The 18733-nt window shown below is 45.0% G+C and overlaps 1 pseudogene; it reads right to left on the minus strand.

Annotated features, from left to right (window-relative positions):
* Window positions 1-1920: 1920 nt before the first annotated feature.
* Gm9285 lies at window positions 1921-7550 on the minus strand (annotated as a pseudogene).
* Between the last annotated feature and the right edge of the window lie 11183 nt (window positions 7551-18733).

Consider the following 18733-nt stretch of genomic DNA (forward strand, 5'->3'; position numbering starts at 1 on the left):
TCCTAGAACTCATGACTTTCCTGCCTCAGCCGCCCCTTTCTGTGCTCTTATTTCTGCCCCTCACTGTACTCTCACATCTTGTGTGTCGTTGAGCTCTCCATTTGAGATGACTCCCAAGGCTGGAGAGATGGCACAGTTATTAAGAGCACCTAAGGTCCTGGTTACAATCTCAGGAATCACATGGTGGCAGTGAGAGAGAGAGACACACACACAGACACACACAGACACACACACACACACACACACACACACACACAGAGAGAGAGAGAGAGAGAGAGAGAGAGAGAGAGAGAGAGAGAGAGAGAGAGAGAGAGAAGTCTTCATAACTGGGCAGACACATCCATCCATCCTCTTATTCCCCATTATTTGAATAAGTGATCCTGAACTTGCTGTGTAACCTTCCCTCAGCCTGAAGCTGACTGAGCCAGACCTTGACCTTGTTGCCACTAAGGAGATTACCTAGGGTGGAGCCTTCCTCCCTAGATCACTCAATTGTTCAGCCACTCACTGTTCCTCTTCAAGAAACTGCTACCTGCGGAGAGGCCCCTGAGCTATTCGGAGACTATGCCCTATCCTGCACGTCCTCGCCTGCACTTGGTTCCAGGCTCTAAGGATGAATTGGCGGGAATGGGCCTAACACACCCCCCTTTATAAATGCATTTGCCATTAAACATTTGAACCTTGATCAGAACACTGTCTTGGCTTCATTTCTCTCTCATCCGCCTAGTTTCCCTTTCTTTAAGTGTCGGCCTGCCACTCAGGTGTACCCCCTCCAAGTGAGCCGCTGGAGGGCTTGCAAGATTGGTGGGTGACATTAGCCAAGGCACATATTTGGCCCTGAGGGACTGCTTCTATCCAATATCTAAAACACCTTCTAGCCTACAGCACCTTTCTCCTTGAGGTAAGGTGGGAGCAAAGACAATGTCTGGCCAATCTCAGAGTCTCCAGTGCTCACCCAGGACAGGTGCTCAGTGGGTGCTTTTGAACATCTTCAGACAGTCTGGGGCTCAGTCTACAGGTTCTGTGGCTTTAAGCAGGAGGGCCAATGGCCTTGCTGTGTGTGGATCCCACTGAGTGGGGAAAGGCTGACATGAACTCCTCTCTGACTAAATTCTCGGCTGTTCCATACATTCAAGGACTTTCTCCATGCCTACCACTTATCTGCTTCATCCCCACACTCACTGGAGAGTGAACCATGAACAGGGTGCTTGGGGCAACACAGGAAACTCACAGACCTTGGTTTATTAGATCATTTTAATATGCCAGGTCAATGGAAAGGAAGGATGGAGCACACAGGAACACCTGTATTTGCAGGACGGAGGGCAGATGTCCACAGCCTTGGGCATTCTTGTATCTCCTGTGTAATTAGGCAAATGAATACATAAATACCACTGCACAGCCAGACTTGGGGGTGGGGAGAATCACAGGCCACAGGGGACCATGCTTTAACAGCAGTCAGAGGCTTTAAATACAGGGGCTGAACCTTCTCCCTTTATAAAAAACTTATATATTAAAAATAAGGATACCACGGTATATACATGCAAGCAGCTTTGGTCAGAGCAAATGAACAAGGGAGGTGGAGCCATGCACAGGAAGGGCTTGCTTTTCTGCTCTCCATCTTCTTCATCCTCACAAAGTCAGCTGGGATCATAGAATAAATCAGCTGGTCTCGGTAAGATACTGAAAAGTCCTGTCTGGTGTCCTTAAGGGCCTCCAGGCTCTCTGTGGGCATGGAAGGAGCCCTACAGCCCAGAACACTTGGACCTTGGAAGGAACCAGTCTGGACTGGATGGGGAGGGACATCTATTGGATCAGATAGAGGAGGGAGCTGCATCCAGCCAGACCAGGTGAGTGTGATGTGCTGCCTGGACCCAGGTCCCTAGAGAGCAGGAGAAATCACAAAGAAATCCACCTTTGTAAGCAAAATTGAAGATGGCAGGTCAAGCCTGTGTTTCTCACACCTGTGTAAAAGCCCATTCCCCTGAGAACTGGCTAGCACTGCTGGGGTAACACTACAGCAACCGGACAATGGGTGGGTCCCTCTTGGTACCTTTGTTGAATTCTTCCAGGGACATTTTGCCTGAGGAATGGAAGAGGGAGACTGACAATTAGCTCTAGTTAAAGTCTGGAACCCTCTGGAAAATGGACAATGTCCAGTCTCCTCTCTCTCTCTCTCTCTCCCTCTCTCTCTCTCTCTCTCTCTCTCTCTCTCTCTCTCTCTCTCTCTCTCTCTCTCTCTCTCTCTCTCTCTGTCTCTGTCTCTCTGTCTCTCTCTCTCACACACACACACATATTGGGACATATGCCATTTTCAGGCACACAAGTGGTCAGAGGACAACTTGTAAGAGCTGGTTCTCCTTTCAAGGTGTAGGTCATGGGGATTGAGCACTAGTTATCAGGTTAGGTTTGGTAATGAACACTGTGGCCTGAAGTAAGCTGATAGCCCCACCTAGAGGCCTGGAAAGCCGCCACGATCTGGGGCAGCTGGGGAGACAGGACAAATTATGGCTGCAGGTCAATTTACATTTCTGTTACTGTGATAAAAAAAAACCCTGACTAAAAGCAACTTAAGGGAGGAAGTTTTCTTTGGTTTACTTCTAGGTTACAATTCATCACTTCAGGAAGTCAAGGCTTTAAAACCTCACAGGGCAGAGAGAATAGAGGTATGAGCACCTGGCTCATAATGAGACTCTGCACTTTTTTAATCTGATACTCTTCTTTTCCCTTTATTACACTGTTCAGGCCCCCTGTCTAGAGAATGGTAATGGGGTTTCCCACATCAATTAACCAACAACACAACCCCCAACGGGCATGCTCATAGACTGCTATGATCCAGATGGATGGTTCTCAGCCTTCCTAATGCTCCCACCCTTTAATACAGTTCCTTGTGTTGTAGTGACCCTCAATCATAAGATTATTTTCACTGCTACTTCATAACTGTGATTACACTATTGTTATGAATCTGAATATGAATATTTGTGTTTTCTGTTGGTCTTATGCCACCTCTGGGAAAAGTTCATTTGATCCCCGAAAGGTGTTGAAACCCAGAGGTTGAGAACCACTGATTTAGATAATTCTTCACTAAGATTCTTCTGAGCTGAGCAGTGGTGGCACACATCTTTAATCCCAGTACTCAGGAGGCAGACTGGTAGATCTCTGAGTTTGAAGCCAACATGGTCTAAACAGCAAGTTCCAGGACAGCCAGGGCTACACAGGGAAACCTTGTCTCTAAAAAACAAACCAACAAGCAAAAAAAGACTCTCCTTTATGGCTGGTGAGATGGCTCAGCAGGTAAGAGCAGTTGTTGCTTTTTCAGAGGGTCCTGGATAAAGTTCCCAGCATCCATAGGGCGGTTCCCAATCATTTGTAACTCCAGTTCCAGGGCAACCCAGTGCACTTTTCTGGCCTCTAACATATTACACAAACATACATTCAGTTAAACGCTCATGTAGAAAATAAATACTAAATCTAAATTAAAATAAAAATTAAAATAAAAAAAAAAGAATTCTGAGGTGATTCTAAACTGAGTCAAGTTGACATTAAAACTATCACAGTGCCCCCTAGTGTAGACTCTTGCCAGCTTCGGGTGTTGAGAGCTATCCACCTTTGCTGCCCTATTCTTGTTCTATTCTGTACCAGTTTCTCTGACAGCCCAGACTTCTCATCTCTTGAGTGCTAGCAAGTGGCCCCTGGCTTACAGGGCAGAGTATGTGCTCAATGGCCTCCATCGTGAAACACAAACAATTGGACAAGTGCATAGTGGGGACGCGGTCTCCACTCTGAAACTGCTAAAGCTCCTTGCTTTGACAATCAGAAACAATGGCCCTCCATGTTAAGTGTGCCACCAACAAAGGGCTACTTTAGCCTCACACCCACGCCAATGGGCTTATCCCCATTTCACAGAGAAGAAAGCCAAACCTGGGAAGTGGGCAAGCCTCAGTATGGTCTGTTGGAACATAAGCCTCTGTGTCAGAGTACACAAGAGAGTAAAGAACACTTTAGAAAATGGCTGAAAGGCAGCACCAGGCAAGAGGCTGCATTGCTTTGTGTGCATTGAAAAGCATTTCCTTGTTGTCTGGAAAGCTTTTGCTGTCTACAGTTCCATGGAGCCTTGAGTCGCGCTGAGCCCGGTCCTCAGCTCACCTGCACAGATCACTGGAGGCTGTTCACTGCTCTCTCCTGTGCATTAGCTTACATTCAATCTCAGTGCGATCTGGGGAGCATTTCATGCTTTAATGCTGCATTTCCTGTTGGAACAAAACCCAACCAGTCTTGGCTCTACAAAGCCACAGACTGGCAGAATTAACTCAACATGCAGCTACCTCACCCTTGCTGAGGTCCTGTGAGAAACTCAGCCAAGGCACAGCAGGACCTCTCACCACCTCACCTCCTCCTGAGACCTGCCGCTTTGCAGCTGTGGTAGAACCTCAGAGTCCTAGGTACAATGAGGCTCAGTGGCTTCTATGTTTGATGAGCCCCATGAGTATCCGGGGAACCTCACATCCCTGGATGATGGCGTGGACGGCCATTTAGAATGTCGAGACTCAAAGCCCCTTGATTCAGTGTCTCACCTCTCAGCCACCAGTGTGACCTTCCTCCCCTCTGCATATATACTTGTGGAAATAGTAAGACCACTGTTTCTGTCAACATGTGTGCTAGCTAATTTTATGTCAGTTTGATACAAGTTATAGTTATCAGGAAAGAGGGTGCCTCAGTTGCGAAAATGTCTGTATAAAATGTCTGCAGGAAAACTAGTAGGGCATTCTCTACTCTCTCTCTCTCTCTCTCTCTCTCTCTCTCTCTCTCTCTCTCTCTCTCTCTCTCTCCTCTCCCTCTCGCTTGCTCTGTTTGTGTGTTTGTCGACCTCCCTCCTTCTCTCCCTCCTTTCCCCTCTTGGTTTTGTTTTGTTTATTGAAACGGTTTCTCTGTGTAACAACCCTGGCTGTCCTAGAACTCACCTTTTAGATCAGGTTAGCCTTGAGCTCACAGAGAGCCTCCTGTCTCCTATGAGCTCCGATTAAAGACATGTGCCACCATGTCTGACCAGAGGATATTTTCTTAACTAGTGATTGATGGAGCAGAGACCAGCCTATTGTAGGTGGTACAACCCTGGGCTAGTGATCCTGAGTTCTATAAGAAATAAGGCTGAGCAATCCATGGGGAGCAAGCCAGTGAGTAGCAACCCTTTCATGGTCTCTGTATCAGCTCCTGTCTTCAGGTTCCTGCCCTGTTTGAGTCCTGCCCTCACTGCTTTTGATGATGAACTGTTATGTGGAAACTGTGAGTGAATAAACCCTTTCCTCCCCAAGTTGCTTGTGGTCATGGTGTGTCATCAGAGCAATGGAAACCATAACTCAGACAACACGGATGAAGCCTACAGCTCAGAGGATCTATTGACATGCCCATGGTTATAGAGCACTAGGAAGGGTGCAGGATGCAGACTAGGTGTACCTGACCCTGAATTCTAGTCTCCCTCCCTCAATCAGAGCTGAATCAAGTCGGCTGGAAAAGGGCAGTCCTGCATACGGCAGAGACTGTATACCAAACACCTCTGTGCCATCAACAGTTTCACAGACTCACCTACTCCCCTCTCCCCACCCGCACCCGCTCTCCCAATCCCCTCTTCCAACCCCACGTGCTCACTCCTACCATGTTTCCTACCTTCATTGTTTGTGTCCATCTGCCTGAAGATCCTGTCTGTTCGCTTCTCGGGCATGGACCCGTCCTCGGGCATCTTCATCACGGAGGACACCATCTTGTAGATGGCCTGCAAAGGGGCATCTGTGAGTGTGCTCTGGAGGACAGAGGGTGAGTTATGGTCCTTGCTCAGCTAACCAAGGAGCATGGACAGGGCAGAGTCAGGACCCTTCTCTCATCAGAACAAATTTCACAGACAAGGTGCTGGGCAAAGGGAGCCAGGAAAGTTTAAGTGATGTTCAAGAGCACAGGATACAGCTGGGGCATGGAAGAATGGAGAGCTCCTTGGTTGGGAGTAGAGGGGAGGTTGTGTGGCAAAGCATCTGTTTGAAAGGACAATCTTTGGTGGGGAGCTGGGAAATCCTGGAGGGAAGGTCAAAAGGGAAATACATTGAGCCCTGCCAACCCATGGGTCCTGAATCGGCAGATTCAACAAACTAAAGGTGGGAAATGGTCTAGAAAATGAAACTGGAGGTACACAGTTTCTTCTTATTTCCCAAACAATACAAATTATTATTAACATCTATAGATATTGTATTAGGCACTGTATATAACTACTTTACTTATTTTATGGAAGTATGTAATTATTTATTTGAGGGAGATGATCTCACATGGAATTCAGAGGACAACTTGTGGAAGCTGGTTCTCTTTTCCTACCATGTGGGTCTTAGGGATCGAACCCAGGCTGCCAGGCTTGGTAGCAAGCACCTTTAACCACAGAGTCAGCCCACTGGACCAAATACAGAGATGGTTTAGAGCATGGAGCAGGAAGGATGCAGGGTGCACATAAGCACCGCTCCTGTGAAGAACTGACTGCTGACTCATCCTTTACTGTGTCATTCTGATTTCTATAGGAAGCCCTATAAAGAGCTAATGTGTGTGTATGCTATACATGTGTGTGCAAATGAACACCCACCCATGCAAAGGTCAAACAGGAATACCGGTGTTCACAAGGTTCCCTTTTCTCTATCACTGAACACAGCCGGGGCTTATCATTTTAGCTAGGCTGCCTGCTCAGCAAGCTTCTGGGACTCACTTGTCCCCTAGTTCTAGGGTTTCGTGCACGCTCAGCACTCCTGACTTTTCCATGGGTGTTGGGATCAGAACTCAGGTCCTCATGCTGGGTATCAAGTGTTCTTCAACACTGAGCCATTTTCCCAGTTCTTGCTTTGACAATTCTTAATCACCTATCTGAGCCTCAGTTCTCATTAGAGGTTAAAAAAAATACCCATTTTATAGAATTGTGTGAATAACCCTGATGGATGAGCTCAGCTGGGGCCAGGTGTCCAGCAAGCAATCGATAGATGCTTGGCTTTTATCGTTACTCTCTGCAAAGACATACAGTCCTTTAGTACACCAGGTAGCAAGTGGGCAGAGGAATGACCTGGTGTATGGGGCTGGGGATGGGGGTCCTGGATCCCTGCACTCCCCATGCTCCAGGCCCTGTCAAGTGCAGGTACCTGCACTATCTCCAGCATTTCACTGCAGCTGATGTAGACATTGCTGTCTAGGTCAGACATGCTGAAGGCCCACTTCAGCTTCTGTTCCAGCTTGTCCCGAGAGGTCATGCTCAGAGCAATGATGAACACTCGGAAGTCGATGGTGCTGACACTGTTGGTGTTAAACATGTGGAAGACATGTTCAGTGAACTTGGAGGCGTCTCTGTAGGGGAAGAAGTTGGGCTAGATCTTGAAATTGTCCACAGTCAGGTGGCCAGTGGGACAGTCATTGAGGAAACCCTTGTACCACTCCTGAAGCTCATGGTTGGTGAACTCCCTGTGTTTCCGCAGGTCCTGCAGTACCTCAGGACCCAGCTTGCTGTTCTGCTTGCCCATGGCAGCTGGCAGTGGAGACTGAACCCGCAATCCAAGACACAAGGTGAGCTGTGGATACCTGAAACCCCACGTCTGGCTCACACCCTACCACCATGCTGGCTAAGCAATATCCTCTGTATGTCCAGTGCCATCCATTACAGCAGTGGTTCTCAGCCTTCCTAAAGCTGCAACCCCTTAATACAGTTCCTCATGTTGTGTGAACACCCAGCTATAAAGTAATTTTCGTTGCTACTTCATAACTGTAATTTTGCTATGGTTATGAATCATAATGTAAATTTCTGATAAGCAGGAAGGTCTTAGGTGAAAGGGTCATTCGATCCTCAAAGGGGTTATGATAACACAGGTTGAGATCTTCTGGGCCAGAAGAACTCAAGACCATGATAGTGCAAGCTCTGACTTTTAGCATTTCCAGGATGGCTCTCCTCAGGAGGTACAAAATGGTTCTATATAACATGGCAAAACCCAGAACACTCTAGGAAAGACAGAAAGGATATCTTTTTATGGCTAAATACAGTCTATTTGGAGTATGCATGCAGAATCGTGGTATAAGGGGACAGGGAGAGGCAAGCTAAAATCAGTGGAAGGAAGCTTTGTCAAATGTCCTGTAAGAGTTAAACAAGAGTCAGGATCGAAACAAACCCTTCAGCTCATCAGCTTGGGGCAAAGGGGTCTCATGGACCCAATCCTGACTCTTCACTTTGAAAAGCTAGTTCTTTTTCTCGTGGGGGACCCGGTGTGTTTGTTTGTTTCCTTGCCACAGATACATTTGCTGATGCTGCATAGTAAATAAATCATGCCTGCATAAGTGGATGTTAGTGGTTCACATTCTTAGCTAACACAGCTAGGGTAAATTTAGAACTAGGTTGACACCCATCCTGAGTGGACTCAGGGATGAAACTGGAGAACAGGAACATGGCTTTGTCCCTTCAAAGTTCAACTTCATTTATCAGCAACCCTAATTTTATAAATGACATTTAAAAACCCCATTCTTACCCAGATTTCTGGGTTAATCTGGGTAAGTAGGGTTTCATGGGGACCCAGGTATTAAAGCTTTGAAGCATGTTTACAGGGAGCTTCTAGAACCCCCAAGACCTCCCTGTCCCCCTCCATATAATACTGGGACAAGTTACCAGCACATGCCATGCTGTTTTAACCCTAGAAGAGACAGCTGGGGACCTTATGGGAGTCCCCACTCTTTATTATGCTTATGAGATATTGTTCTGTCAGGGAGATCTAGAATTGGCATCAATCAGTCGGTGAATGTCGATGTGAATGTTACCAGCTGAAACAGCCCCAATGGAAATTCAGGACTGTGCTTCATTGGCCAGCACACCCCACTGCAGTCTCCCACAAGGCCAAAGTGTGAGATCCTGCAGTGATTGGCCACTGGACGTTAATACTCGTTCACTTCGCTTCCTCAATTTTCGTTTCTTTCTTTCACAGTAACACACCTGCATAGCTCAGTTATTTTTGAAATATGTAGAAGAACTAGTGTGGGTGAGTCTCCTCTACCCAAGTCCTAAAGGAATCCACTCTGAACTGCTCAGAGGCTTATGAATTCTAAGCTCTAGGTGCTAGGTCCCGTTAAGGAAGATGAGACATGCACTCAGTATTACCTGCTACCTCCCCTGTCTTCTTCACATCTTTCCCAGGCTGTTAGCATTCTATGTACATATTTTATTTACTTATCTAGATGACTAGGAGATATTTAAAGTTCCTTGTCCAACACAGACATAAGGCAGCTTGATATTGCCTTGCAAAGCACACATTTACTTATCTAAACACGTCCTCCCCTGTATAAACAACCAACTCAAATGTCTACCAGAGAACTCCTAAGCCTGATAAACAGCTTCAATGAAGTAGCTAGATATAAAATTAACTCAAACAAGTCAATGGCCTTCCTGTACACAAAGGATAAACAGGCTGAGAAAGAAATTACGGAAACAACACCCTTCTCAATAGTCACAAATAATATAAAATACCTTCACGTGACTATAACTAAGGAAGTAAAAAATCTGTATGATAAGAACTTCAAGTCTCTAAAGAAAGAAATTAAGAAGGTCTCCAATGATGGAAAGATCTCCCATGCTCATGGATTGGCAGGATCAATATAGTAAAAATGGCTATCTTGCCAAAAGCAATCTACAGATTCAATGTAATCCCCATCAAAATTCCAACTCAATTCTTCAACAAACTAGACAGGGCAATCTACAAATTCCTCTGGAATAACAAAAAACCTAGGACAGGAAAAACTCTGCTCAAGGATAAAAAAACCTCCGGTGGAATCACCATGCCTGACCTAAAGCTGTACTACAGAGCAATTGGGATAAAAACTGGATGGTACTGGTATAGCGACAGACAAGTAGACCAATGGAATAGAATTGAAGACCCAGAAATGAACCCACACACCTATGGTCACTTGATCTTTGACAAGGGAGCAAAATCCATCCAGTGGAAAAAAGACAGCATTTTCAACAAATGGTGCTGGCACAACTGGCAGTTATCATGTAGAAGAATGCGAATTGATCCATTCCTATCTCCTTGTACTAAGGTCAAATCTAAGTGGATTAAGGAATTCCACATAAAACCAGAGACACTGAAACTTATAGAGGAGAAAGTAGGGAAAAGCCTCGAAGATATGGGTACAGGGGAAAAATTCCTGAATAGAACAGCAATGGCTTGTGCTGTAAGATCGAGAATCGACAAATGGGACCACATAAAATTGCAAAGCTTTTGCAAGGCAAAAGACACTGTCAATAAGACAAAAAGGCCACTAACAGATTGGGAAAGGATCTTTACCTATCCTAAATCAGATAGGGCACTAATATCCAATATATAAAAAGAACTCAAGAAGGTGGACTCCAGAAAATCAAATAACCCCATTTAAAAATGGGGTTCAGAGCTAAACAAAAAATTCTCACCTGAGGAATACCGAATGGCTGAGAAGCACTGAAAAAATGTTCAACATCCTTAATCATCAGGGATATGCAAATCAAAACAACCCTGAGATTCCACCTCACTCCAGTCAGAACGGCTAAGATCAAAAATTCAGGTGACAGCAGATGCTGGCGAGGATGTGGAGAAAGAGGAACACTCCTCCATTGTTGGTGGGATTGCAAGCTTGTACAACCACTCTGGAAATCAGTCTGGCTGTTCCTCATGAAATTGGACATAGTACTACTGGAGGATCCAGCAATACCTCTCCTGGGCATATATCCAGAAGAGGTTCCAACCGGTAAGAAGGACACATGCTCCACTATGTTCATAGCATCCTTATTTATAATAGCCAGAAGCTGGAAAGAACCCAGATGCCCCTCAACAGAGGAATGGATACAGAAAATGTGGTTCATTTACACAATGGAATATTACTCACCTATTAAAAAGAATGACTTTATGAAATTCCTAGGCAAATGGATGGACCTGGAGGGCATCATCCTGAGTGAGGTAACCCAATCAGAAAAGAACTCACACAATATGTACTCACTGATAAGTGGATATTAGCCCAGAAACTTAGAATACCCAAGATATAAGATACGATTTGCAAAACACATGAAACTCAAGAAGAACGAAGACCAAAGTATGGACACTTTGTCCCTTCATAGAATTGGGAACAAAACACCTATGGAAGGAGTTACAGAGACAAAGTTTGGAGCTGAGAAGAAAGGATGGACCATCTAGAAACTGCCATATCCGGGGACCCATCCCATAATCAGCTTCCAAATGCTGACACCATTGCATACACTAGCAAGATTTTGCTGAAAGGACCCAGATATAGCTGTCTCTTGTGAGACTATGCCGGGGCCTAGCAAACAAAGAAGTGGATGCTCACAGTCAGCTATTGGATGTCTCACAGGGCCCCCAATAGTGGAGCTAGAGAAAGTACCCAAGGAGCTAAAGGGATCTGCAACCGCATAGGTGGAACAACAATATGAACTAACCAGTACCCCGGAGCTCTTGACTCTAGCTGCATGTATTAGATGATGGCCTAGTCGGCCATCAGTGGAAAGAGAGGCCCATTGTTCGTGCAAACTTTATATGCCCCAGTACAGGGGACCGCCATGGCCAAGAAGTGGGAGTGGGTGGGTGGGGGAGTGGGTGGGGGAGCGTGTGGGGGACTTTTGGGATAGCACTGGAAATGTAAATGAAATAAATACCTAATTTAAAAAAGAAATAATCATCAACTCAGGTAGCCAGGTGCCACACAGCTGTAATTCCAGAACCGGAGGGTGGAGGCAGGATTATCAGGAGTTCAAGGTCATCTATGACTATATAGCAAGTTCATTGTCAGCCTGAGCTACATGAGACCCTGTCTACAAAAGTTATATTAAAAGAGAGAACAGGAAGGCCAGTAGTGGTGCATGCCTTTAACCCCAGCACTCAGTGACAGTGCAGACAGATAGGAGTTCAAGGAAGGCTACCCTGGGCTACAGAGCAAGTTCTAGAATAGCCAGGACTACACAGAGAAATGCTGTCTCTCTCTCATAGACATACACACAGACACACAGACACAAAGACACACACATACACAGAGAGAAAGAGAGACAGACAGAGACAGAGAGACAGAGAGACAGAGAGAGATCTACAAATGGAAGAAGATTATGCACAAGGGCATGTGGCCATTGCTGCCATCTGTGAGAACTGGTCACATGGGTTTGTGAGTGGAGGCCTCCTGTGGAAGAACTTACTGGAAAGGTAAAGTTGACTGAAGTGGGGAATTGGCTGGATGGACAGGTACCTTGTAGGACCTTTTGTCGTGTTTTCCTTTGTAATTTTATTTGTTTATTTGTTTTCTGAGATAGGGTCTCATGTAGCTCAGGCTGGCTTCAAACTTACTATGTAGCTGAGGACAACCTGCACCCTTACCTTCCTGACTCCCCTGTCCAGCAGTCACAGGTGTGAGCCACAATGCCTGGCTCATTTGCAGGGTTTTTTGTTGTTTGTTGTTGTTTTTGTTGTTGTTGTTTTTTCGAGCCAGGATTTCTCTGTATAGCCCTGGATGTTCTGGAACTCACTTTGTAGACCAGGCTGTCCCCGAACTCAGAAATCCCCCTGACTCTGCATCTCCAGTGCTGGGATTAAAGGTCATTTGCGGTTTTAAAATGTCAAAATTTGTCCATGTGTTCTTTTCCTTTTTTCTCTTTCAAAGCTTTAAGAATATTTACTAATATAGTATGTTACAAATGTTTTTCTTGTTATATAATACATTGCCAGTTTGCCTGGTACCTGCAGAGGCCTGAATAGTATGTTGGATCCCTGGACCTGGAGTTACAGACGTTGTGAGCCACCATGTGGGTGTAGGGAACAGGACTGAACTGGGGTCCTCTACAAGAACAGCAAGATCCCTCTCTCTAGGATCCCAGTTCCCTTAGATTTTATTTTCTACTCAAAGAAGAAGCATCCCCAAATCACAGTGTCCCGGCCTCTATCTCTTGACTGGTGGCATGTCTAAGAACCTCCGAGTTGATAGAACACTATAGGCTAAGTCCTGTCTGGGAGGGGCTTCAGGAACAATAAATGGAAACAGACCCTTGGCGCTGGTACATAGCTCTAATTCCAGCGGACAGAAGGCCGCAGCCAGATAACTTTGAGCTCAGGACAGCCTGGTCTACAGAAAGAGTACGCTGCCTCAAAAACAAGAACCAAAACTGAAAACGCAGAACTACAGTCCTGGAGGGCCTGCATAGAGGGGCACAGGCTCTCTCAAGACCTCCCCTCCCCAGTGATGGCTGACTGCCAGATCCTCTGTTTTCTTGCTTCACAAACTTCCTATCTCACAGCCTTGCTTCTACCACGATTTAGTGTCCCCTTTCCGTATCACCTACAGCCTGGGCTTCAACAGGAGTCAGGCAACCTCTCCCTGCCTCATTGGACATTGAGCTTGACAGGGTGGCCAGTGCTGGCTGGAAGTACCACCAGAAGCTACCTACATCCATCTCTGAACAGGAGCAGAAAATGCCAACTTCTCTAACCACAGAGAGTCTGCCCCAAGAGGACAAATGGGACTGCTGGTGGCTGAGGGGTCACCACAGGCCTAGGATAAGCATACAGATGAAGAGCTAGCTGCTCTCCATGGAGCCCACTACCCAGGGCTCTAATCCACACCCCAAAACAGAGTAGTAGCATATCATGACTCTTTGGGAAGGGATAGAAATGCCCTAGTTTTATTGTAGGTAATTCATTTTGGAAACTCAATTAACACAACACATGTAAAATTGAAGCCACACTGGGAACACGGAAGTGTAGGTAAGAATAGGACAGCCAACAGTGGGAGGGTGGTACACCTAGTGATGTTTGGTCCAAAGAATCTCTTAGTGGCGAAGGACAAGAGATGCAAAAAGAGATGTTGAGATAATCCAGGAATATGGATCGGGAAGGAAGGGAGGAAGTAAGGAAGGAGGAAGGAAGCAATGAAGAAGGAAGGAAGAAGGGAGGGAGGGAGGGAGAAAGGAAGGAAGGAAGGAAGGAAGGAAGGAAGAAAGAAAGAAAGAAAGAAAGAAAGAAAGAAAGAAAGAAAGAAAGAAAGAAAGAAAGAAAGAAAGAAAGAAAGAAAAAGGAGGAAAGAAGAAAGGAAGAAATGAGGGAGAGGGAAAAGGAGGGTAAGGGAGAGAGAAGGGAACTGGAGTACCTAGAGGAAGGGACAATGAGCTGAGCCCAGGAGGTGGCTACTAGGATGTTACTGTCAGAGGCAGGCCCTCGGGAGGCCCTCAGGCAGTAGACAAAACTGTGAAACAAGGTGAGCAGGACACCCCAGAAAAGAGGGCAGAGTTTGGGGTGGTAGCGGGTAAAAGGTAGAGAAACCAGGTTGGACCAAGATGGGAGGTGTGGGGTCCCCTGCTCAAATACTAGTATTGGAGAGAGAAGACCTAGACATGGTGAAGCCATGTAGCTCCAAGGCCCTCACCACTGAACCATTCACACAGGGAAACTTACAATGTGTCTCTGGCCTGGAGTTCACTTAGAAATGTCACCCATCAGATACATCTTGCTAACCAGAGAACTGACCATCAGAGAGCTGCAGAAACTCTCCTAAGTGAGCCAGGACCTGACTCCAGGATACCCGGCTATGGGATTGTGCGGGTATGACAGTCCCAGAGAGGGCAATGTGGAAACAGCTACATTGCCACCATAGCTAGCCCTGTGCTTGTGGCTCCTCTTCATGATCAACAGCCCTGCTCCCCACAGCCTTGCCACAGACCCTTGGTTTCCAGCTCACGCACGAAGCATCCACTCACCTCACTGAACACACATCACTGCTGTGTCTGTGATTTATCATCTAACAGATGCTACTAAAATGCCAAACTCCTTGTACCTGCTCTGCAGATATCTGCCGGGAGGAGGCTGCAGTGCAGACAGCCTTGGAGGTGTTGGAGGAGAGGCTTCGTTTCCCTTATTTCCCATTCCCTTCCCAATGGCTTGAAGATCTGCTCCTTACCAAATATTTCAGAGGAGGGAACTCCAGAACACAGGGCTGTGCCTCTGCCCAGCCTTTGCCTCCTCCCTGGTATCAGGCTGCTAATTAGAATGCATGCTTTGCATTGGTTTAGGACATTCTTGCAGTTGTGGTTATAGTAAACACACACACACACACAAACACACAAACACACACACATACACAGATGCCCTTGTTCCCAGGATGTACTAATACTAATTTGGAGGCAGGGAGAACTTTGACATAGCTAGCCTCCAAGCAGATCCTGAGTGACCCTCTTTGGATGCGAAGAACAAGGAGTAAGCATCAAGGAGGATGGAGACCACCCAGAAACAGTCAATCCATGTTTCAGGGCTATCCCTGAGGCGTTGAGGGTTCATGGGATGTAGAAAAGGGAAAAGGAAGGGTCTGAGCCTCGGGACCTAGTTCTGAGGAGCAATGGCTTGAAGATCTGCTCCTGCATGCAATGTCATTTAAAGAAAGGGTGGTGACAATGGGAATGTGTCTGACCATCTTAAGCACCTGGGACCAATGGCATAAGCAGTATGAGATAAGGAAGAAGAGAGGGTAGGATTGACCCTTTTCTGAAACTCCAGTAAAGAAGGGCTCTATGTAAAGAAGCCTCAGTCTTTGAGGGACTCCATGGATCATAGTCCTCCTGCCCTGCGACATTCCACTACACCCAGACAGGAAAACACACCTTTACAATGCTAAGTGCTGCTGAGACTCTTGAATATCCGGCAGCTAGCCCTGAGCCATAGGAACTCTCAGACAGTGCAATCAGTGACAGTGACACCCCTTCCCCTCAAAAGGGGACAAGGATTAAATACAGACGCTTGGGATAGAGGACCAACAGTCATAGAGCAAGCTAGCCAAAGAACCCCCAGGGAGGAAAAGAAAGCAGGCTCCCAGCAGCAGGAAGCCCCCCACACCCACCTTAGCCTCCTTCTTGACAGATACACCCCATCACCTGGGAGAGTGGATCACCAGAGTAGCCCATACTTGAGCAGGCAGTCAGGACCTGCTCCAGTGTTTTCCAGTCTCTTGGTTCTTGAAGTATGGATGATTGAGTCATGCTGGAGTGTGGTCCCTACTCTCGAGTGCCCTGCACTTCAATGGCACATTCCTAGGCAGGAGAACTAGGTGCTCTGGCCAAGAAGATGGAATTTAGAGTCAAAACTGTATGCCCAGAGGGGATGGTGGAGGATGACAGAGCCTCCAGGGAGTGGTAAGCCGTCTCACGTGGCTCAGCTAGGAGTTAGCAGAATGAGTCCCATTGAGAAAGAAAAGACCTAGGTTAGAGCTGGGCTCTGTCCTTTGGGTTTTGATCTATCCTGGGCCCCTTCCCTGCTAACATCCTGAGAGGCAATGAGGTTCCAAGGCGCCTTTAGCTGGTACGCAAAGAAACTCTTGGCCAATAAAGTGGTTGTCAAAGCCATGATCTTTTAATGCTCACTTTCATGAACCTGCTAAGTGGAGCCCACAAATGCTGCATGCCTCATAGATGCTTCCTGGCACTTGCCCATAGATGCCTAACAGAGACCTGGATAAAATATTCAATATGAGGGACCTCATTTTAGCTCGCCTGGATGCACTGAGACAGCAGTAAAGATCTGTGACGGGCTCAGGCTTCAATACAAGAAGCTAAGACTTTGAATCTTTCAGTGTATATTGTTTCCTAAGTGGAAAATATTTTATTAGCTAATGCCTCTAAAGAGAAGTTTACTTCAAATCTTTGTTTTCACACAGTGAGCTTTAAAGTTCTGAGAAATAATTGTTGCTCCATAAGATTCAGAGACAATATCTTTTTTAATATTTAGGGTTTTAGTTATACTGGAAAATTGTGGTACAAACTTGCTTCAAAATTTTATTTTCAAAAGCTTCCAGGAGATGTTAATTGGCTAAGACCTCACCTTAAACTCACCACAGGAGAACCTAAGCCTTTGTTAGGTGCTATCAAGTGAGATTCAAATTAACTGGTGAGAACCAAAAAGGCTTTAACAGAAAGGAGAGGAAACTTCTGTAATCTATTTGTATCGATTGTAATTGGTGGTAATCAAATATTAGCTACATATTCTAGTTATTGTTATTAAATGTGTCCACAGCTATTCTTTGGCAAGAATAAACATTAATGTAAAATCATCCTCATTCACCTCAAAGTTTTAACGTCCTACTATAAGGCTGCTGTGGTGCTAATTAAGAATTAAGAATTCCTTGTTCCAAACAGCAGTTGGTTATTGCAGAATATTGATATTTGACCTATTGCATACCATCATTTTAAATAAAATTGATACTCATCCTAAAAATAATTTTTAAAATGTTTTTCTATCTTCTATAAATTCATGCATGCATACATCCCATTTACTGTATTTAAAAACAACCCTTCTATGGGAGAAAAGTATATGTGAATTAGATCACATGTTTATTCGTTTGAGTTTCTGCCTGCTTCAGCACAGATAATTAAATTTTGTGCTGTACATGGTGTTTTAAAATGTTGAAGATTGCTTAGAAAAGACCTGTTAAGGCAATGCCACGCTAGATTTATATCCCAGGTAGATTATGGATCTTAAACAAAAATAATAGGCCATATAATCTCATTCTTTACATCATCAAAATAGTAATGGCTTGAGATAATAATTTGGTACTATAAATAAATAAATAAATAAATAAATAAATAAATAAATGTGCATGTCATATTGTAAAGATTTGCTCTCAGTGTCCTCAGTTTCTACCTGTTTCACACATTGGTGTTAATTCTCGAGGACTTATACTTAATCAATTATTGTAAATGGATACTCATTTTTGATTTTTGAAAAATAAAATATGCACATGTGACTATTGATACCTTTTTAGTCTTTCTAATTACAACTGCTTTAACAAGAAAAGCAACTAAAAGTATAGTTAGTCATTACCTGTGTTGATTTTTTTTTTTTGGCTTGGTATTCCAAATCAAATTAAAACTGGCTATTACAGCCAAGCATTTAAGATGTTTTGTCAAAAATTTAATGTTACCCATGTTACTGAGATTTTTATAATTTTCAAGGAAACAGTACTGTGGAACTTTAAATCTATATCTTCAAAAAAATTTTTTTTAAATTTTAGATGCCAAAAATCTCGCTGAGTGTCTATGGCACCCTACAAGCAGGCATACTCACGAGATAAAGGGATCCACTTATTGGCACATGGCATGATCCTGTTCAGATACTTAATATGGGGAAAGGGGGAGTGTTTCTGTTTTGTCCACAGAATGCTGCAAGAACATGATAGCTTCCAATGTGACAGGCTGACCTGTGAGTAGGAACTGACAGTGCCCTGACAGTGGTGACAAGAAAGCTGTATTGAGCACACAGAGAAGGAGAAATCAGAGAGAGCAAACACAAGCAAAATAAAGAAACTCTTCCTATCTCTACCATGGGCTACAGCAAGGAGAGCCGACCTGGTGTCAACTTTGGAGACAACTAGAAAAGCTGACTCATGAGGTGGAGGGACTGCTACAAGATTTCATCAGAGACACTGTTTTTGGCCATTCAGACCAACTCCCCTATAGCTGTAAAAATTGTGTACCTTACCTGTATGCTATATTGTTAAATAATTTTAAGAGTTAAGATCGCCAATCTTGGCAAGTCTTTTCATATTCATTGTAATTCTTGTCATTTAACTAATTGTGTAGATCCTAAATTAGACAAGGAATCTGCTGTTATGATTTTGTTAAAGAGACCTGCTTATGGTTTACTGCCTATAGAGTTAGGAAATGATCCTTGGTTTGAGAATT

Source organism: Mus musculus, chromosome 12 (genome assembly GCF_000001635.26).
Source record: "Mus musculus strain C57BL/6J chromosome 12, GRCm38.p6 C57BL/6J".
Lineage (NCBI taxonomy): Eukaryota > Metazoa > Chordata > Mammalia > Rodentia > Muridae > Mus > Mus musculus.